Genomic DNA, 6,621 nt, shown 5'->3' on the forward strand with positions numbered 1-6,621 from the left:
TCTATCTATCTATCTATCTATCTATCTATCTATCTATCTATCTATCTATCATCATTACTACCATGTTGTTGTTTACTATATTTCTTTTGGACCTTGTAAATAATATTTCTTTTCGGTACTTTATTTTGTACCCTTATTGCATGCTTTAGTTTTTGTTTGTTTGTTTGTTTGTTTGTTTGTTTGTTTGTTTTTAGTGAATCGAATTGGTTCTTCTCATCCTGAACATTTCATTACACTGTTAACCTGCACTGACAAATAAACAGCATATCCATTTATCTGAACAGATGTTAAAAAAAAAAAAAATGTTCTGTTTAGAAGCTAATTTGTTTCACTAAAATTGTGAAATGTGAACGTGATAAAGTTCTGTTTGTTAAATTATTTTTAATAGCATTGTATCTAAACTGTTCATTTGAATCATAACTGTTTGCTGTGTTTAATTGTGAATAAAGTATGATTTTGTACATCTCTGTGTTCTGTTTTGACTTTTTAACAACTTTAAGTAACGATAGGTTCAGGTCCCAAAAATATGTTTTTAAAGAAGTTAAATTATAGTTAAAATTTGCACCATGAGCTAAGTAAAAATGTAGTTTGTTTATATAAACTTCTTGGGATTTCGTTAAAAAAATGTTTGCTAAAGAAATTCAGATGAAAACTGCAACTGCTTAATAAAAAGTAAAATTAAAGTTTGAAAAGGTGTTTATGCTCGGTCTTCTTTTTATTTTATTTTATTTTTTAATAAAACTGTTGAGTGTTTTTGAAGATCTGAAAACAACGTAATAAAATCATTTTTTTTGCGTTTATTTCCAAAGTTTAGGAATTGTTTTAGACATTGTTTGATTCTTAATGTTCACAAAAGCTCATCATGGACGCTCTTTAAAATGAGTGGAGATTTATTTTAAATTTTTAATAAAAGTTAAAAGACGTTTCAATGTATTCCCCTAATTATTTGATTTTGTTTTAATAATTTGCACTGCTAATCATTATTTAGTTTTTTTTTAATGCATAAAATACATAAGTTAAAAGTTACAGTTACATTTTATTTAAAAAAATTAAAGTCATACTTGCAGAGTTTCATGTAACATTACAGTTTTAAATTTTACTTTGTTGGTTCTTTGGGCTTTGTGTTTTATTTTGTGTTTTTAATGTTGTGAAGTGTCCTTGGGTGTCTTGAAAGGCGCTAACAAATAAAATGCATTATTATTATTACTTATTACTGAAACTAAACCTTTGGGGTGATAAACATATGTATACAGTGTATATAGGCCTTTTTTAATTAATTTTTAATATTTTCTGTTGTTTATTATCAACAGCTGCACTTTGGATTCTTGGTGTCTTTCTATTTTTGTTTATTTTTTCAATATTTTATCATAATTTCGTTTGATTTAATATGTAGGACTCAAAGTTGGAAAATTTGTTTTTTCCTTTCGTTTGCTTCCTTCTCTCACAACTCAAAAGCGAGGCCCAACAGAAAGCATACATAAATATGTAACTCCATTAAATAAATGACTACATTGTTTTTTTTCCACACTCCCAGAGTTTAATGACAACAATTATCATCCATGCCTTAAAGGCGTGCCACAGGGTAGTTGGGGGTACTTGGATTGCAGTGACTGTTTTGACCTGTTTTTGTTGTGTTCATGTAAAATGTGCTGCACCATCTGCAGCTCCAGCTCTTTTCTGCTCTGATGAATTATGCAAAACATCTGATTCGAGTGTTTGAGGTGGCCAGCAGAGGGAAGTAGCAAACTAAACACTGTACAATGCTCAAACCAGAGGATTATATTTCTACTGTAAGAGGAAGTGCTCACTTCCCCATCTCTGGGGTTTCAGTTGTTTCTAACTGCACAGTTTTGCAACCAGAAAAGTGGTTAATAAAGCTCAGTCCATTGTAGTTTTCAATTCATTGCAATTTATGAAATCAAACATAAAAAAAAAAGTTTTCTTGAACTAACTCAAACTGTGCAGTTTTCATTCATTCAACCTTTATTTAGACAGGTTAATCCCATTGAGCCTCAGGGACTCATTTACAAAAAACACCTGATTTCCTGACCTGAGTTTGACACTAGTTTTCTTGATGATTACAGTTCTGAAATGCAGGTACGCACTCAACGTAAACAAAGCAGCTGAAAAGCACAATGGAAGTTAAGTCCAGTGATAGACCGGCGTCAGACCGGCAGTATACAAAAATGACAGAATCAAACAAGCGTAGAATCGAGGAAAAGATGTTAAGATGGAAATTATGCATAAACGTGAAATAAAACGAAGACTGAGTGAGACTGCCAACGTAGCTCGACTTTCAAACGTTCAGCTTTTGTAAAGCTTCTGCTAGACTGATAAAGTTAAGTCACTTTAGCTGTTTTCGTAAACACACGGTTGCGTCCTGTCACAGATTTTGCTTTGAAATTTGTAGTTTTTGGCCACATTACACATCAATATAATGAAAAAAATGTGTGGATTTATCTTTTAAATTCAAGATATTTTTCTTATTTGGGTCTGGCCTTCATGCCTTTGTAATAATTATCTTTAACATTTACAATCAAATTTATTCTGGATGGTTTTAACTGGTAATGAGACTAAATTTGTCCGGTTTTCTGACGAGGCACAGGTTTCAGCTCAGTGGCTGATAACCGGACACCATTTCACTCGGACACTGGAGAAGCTTCTCCACTCCTCAGGGCAAACTGTGGGAGTGGGAGTGCTCCGTCATGACCCCCAACCCCCCACACACAAAGCCAGTGGTTCCTGTGCATGTGAGGTGGGGGGTGGGTGGACACAGGGAGGTCTGCAGGCTTCACGTCGTCCCACGAGGTCAGATAAAAGCTCCATCTGACATGAAACATTTATTGGACAGAGCCAGAGTCACATTCAGGAGCATTTTAGCAAAACTTTGTATTTTTATTTTTATTTTTTTTAGACCTGAAACACGTTTTCACTCCGACACTATAAGACTTCCTCAGAAACCAAAAACACTTCACTTCCAAAACATCCTCTCTGACACAGCAACACCGCTCCCCGCCCCCCCTTTAAAAAAATTTCTTATTCAAACATAGCTCACCACATATAAGCTCCTCCCACATCAGGGGGCCAAGAGCCCGGGGGTCTCTCTGTGGAAGCCTGGACTCCATTGTCTCAGCGTGACCCCGGGGTCAACTGCACTCACCTCACCCGGCCACGACCCATTCAGATGTGCAGCTTTGCATGGGACAAAAACATCTTAAACATCTTAAAGGGAGGGGGTGCGCACACACACACACACACAGAGAGAGAGAGAGAGATAACAAACAAACTGCTGTGATTCTAAGACAAAAGCTAATTTGTGTTATAACGTTTAATCTTAGCAGTCGGTGACTGACTGTGTTTTTAGTATTTCAGGTCAAAACGAGGATCTGAAAACGTGTGAGAGTGTCGACTGGGTTTAATAAAGCAGTCAATTAGAAATCAAATCATCTTTGGCATAGCTCCTAATAATTTAAATGCATCTTTTGTCAGAAGGGAATTAACATTTTGCTGCAGGATCAGACTGAGGCCATGCCATTCGGCTGCAGCTCTTAGATCTTCTGTCGAGGAAAAGACCAAAGATTTAAAGAACTGACTCCAATCTGTAGCACAATGTTACATTTATTACACAAAATGGAAATAAAACTAGTGGTACATCAACGTCCCTGTCGCTGAGGGATTTACGTAGTTTTTGAGATTAGTGTTTGACTGCAGTTGAACAGGAAATGCAAATAAATTTTAATGTTTTTGGTGCAAGATATTCAAGTGGTGGACCTGCGACCCGTCCAGGGTGTACCCCGCCCCTCGCACAGTGACTGCTGGACATGGGCACCGGCGACCCCCGTGACCCAAAATGGAAGAAGCGGGTAAAGATAATGGATGGATGGATGGATGGATGGATATTCAAGTGGTTGTGAGTCACGTTGTGCAGAAAAATAGAGGGAGTTTTTTTTTTATTTCTTGTCTGAGGCAGCGCAGAGTGACGGATCCTGGCAAGTGGAGTGTGCAATTTTATCCACCACCAGGTGCAAGGGTGGAGCCAGGGGGTGACCAATGGTGGCCATGGCCACCATTGGTCATTATATGAAACTATACTTTTAAGTGATATAAAAAGAACGCATAGTTACCACCTCAAACCTGTTTAACCAGTTACCTGATAGGAGGAGGTTTAACCCAGTTTTTGATTTGTGACTTTTTTACAGTTAGATGCAGCCACACACCAAAATGGAAGTGCCACATTCCTTAAGTTTAAGTTATCCAGCTCCCAGGACGGACATCTATGGTGGCAGCCATCTTGGATTTGGATTTGGCGACCCAATTTTCAAAACTAACCTTTCTCATGTCTACATGCAGCCAAACATCAAAATTGGAAGTTGGTACCTCACATATTTTTGTTATCATGCTCACAACATGCACAGATGGACAGACAGCCACTCTTACCTCTTCGACGAATGACAATAAACAAAGAAATTCTATTTCCTGTGAAAATTTTAAGTGAAATATTTTGCTAAAATTTGCTGAAGAAATTGAAACTTAGTAAAAAAAACTAAATGCTAGCTAAAAGCCCATCATCTAAATGCTACTGGTAGCCAAACTCTAGCTAAAAGTTTTTAAATGTTTGTTAAATGTTAAGAAAAATTAAGTTAATGTAGCAAAAGGCTAAATAAATACAAAAGTAGCACAACACTAGCTAAAAGCAAAAACAGTGAAATTCATGAAATTAGAAAAAAACACTTCACTTTGGTGCAGATTCTCCAACATCCAGACATGACAATCCTGCAGAATGGTACCTACAAGTAGCAAAATGCTAACTAAAAAGTAGAACAGTACATAAAATCTTAACGTAACCAAAGGCTAATTAAACAATAAAAATGGCTAAATGCAAGCTAAACGCGCTAAGTACAAAGAAAGAAAGCTAGGATCTAAAAGTTGCAAAAGACGAAACATAGCAAAAGATTACAGTTAAAAGCTAAAGTTACAGAATGGTAATTAAAATAATCAAAAGGCTAATTAAAAGTTAAGTGCTGCAGAACAGTAACTAAAAGATAGAAAGATAGCCACATATAAGTAGAATAGCTAAAAACTAAAAGCAGCAAAAGAAAACCGAAATAAAATAGGTAAACAAAACGATTGTTTTAAAGAAATTAAAGAAATCATAACGTGTTTCTATGAGGAAAAAAAATGTAATCAATAAATAAAAGTTAAATAGTTTGAAAAATACTAATCCATAGCATAAAAGTACTCACACTGAAAACAAATGAACGGGAATAAAATATGAAGGGAAAAAAAATGAATAAAAAACTGTTTCTTCCGCAAATCTCAGTCACCATAAATTTTATGAAGATAAATCAGTCCCAAAAATATTCACACAAGTGTACAGCATAGATGTACATTTTGAAGATAAACAGTGCCAGCGCTACCAGATGTGGTTTTCAAATAAATTAATTAATTAATGAATTAAATAAAATTATATATATGTGTATATATAAATAATATATAAATATATATATATATGTACAATTATTATGTTTTTGTTCAAACTCAACCTTATGTCTGACAGTCCTCCATCTTCAAATGTACAACACCTGCAGCTCAGCAAAGCTCCACCCTATCTCTTCTCTGATTGGATTATTAATTTGTGATTGACGTGACATTGACCAATCAGCTGCGAGGAAGAAGTTGGAAACTCGTGCAAGTTAGGGAATTTGAGTAGTTTATGGGCACAAATTCCCGTCATAAATATTTTGTACTTTTAAATTAGTTTTGTAGTTGTTTTGTTGTTATTAAAATAAATTTGTGGTTTTTACATGAAAGGAATTTGTATGTGTAAAAAAAGATTTGTATTTGTAAAAAAAAAATAATTACACAAGATACAAAGCTGTTTCACGAAGGTCTTTTTACAGACAAATTATCCAAAAACTTTGTGTAAATCTCGTCCTGTGAGTTTCATTTTACAAGTATGAATTTTCACCAAATTGATTTTCCTCTCAGCTGATTGGTCGATGTCAATCAATCAACCTTTATTTAAAAGTCAAACTGAACAATCCTATCAGAGAACAGATGTTTGCCTGTCAGGAGGTGGCTCTTTACGTAAGTCCTGGGATAGCATTGTTTTAGCGTTTGTAGCGTTCTGCTTTATATTATACGCTTTGTACAAAATCAGTTTAGTGTTAACTGATCATAACAAACAACGACTAAACTTATGCAACCAGAAGTGTCAACAAAAGAACAGCTAGCTTTAAGCATTAACCTTTAATTAATCATTAATCATACAATGTAATTATGGCAGAAAATTTAAGATTTACTTGCAGTTACCTTCATATAGATGAACATACGGTACTTCCTGTTTGTCACTGTTGTATTCAGCTGCTCATGAGGTCGGCCGCAGGGCTTTATCATCTTTTACATTTTTCCAGACTCAGTTTAGGTTTTGGAAATTGAATAAACTGTATTCACCCTCTAAAGCAGGGCTGTTCAACTAAACTGCTCAGGGGGCCACAGTTTCTGAAAGCCAGCAGCTCAGGGGCCAAACATCCAGCAGTTACAGTCATTATGTAAATAAACCAAATAATACAATGATCTGTTACCTTTTAAAATTGTTTATTTTGTTGCATTGAATCATAA

The sequence above is a fragment of the Nematolebias whitei genome, chromosome 2, assembly GCF_014905685.2.
Source record: "Nematolebias whitei isolate Nwh7 chromosome 2, NemWhi1, whole genome shotgun sequence".
Classification (NCBI taxonomy): Eukaryota; Metazoa; Chordata; class Actinopteri; order Cyprinodontiformes; family Rivulidae; genus Nematolebias; species Nematolebias whitei.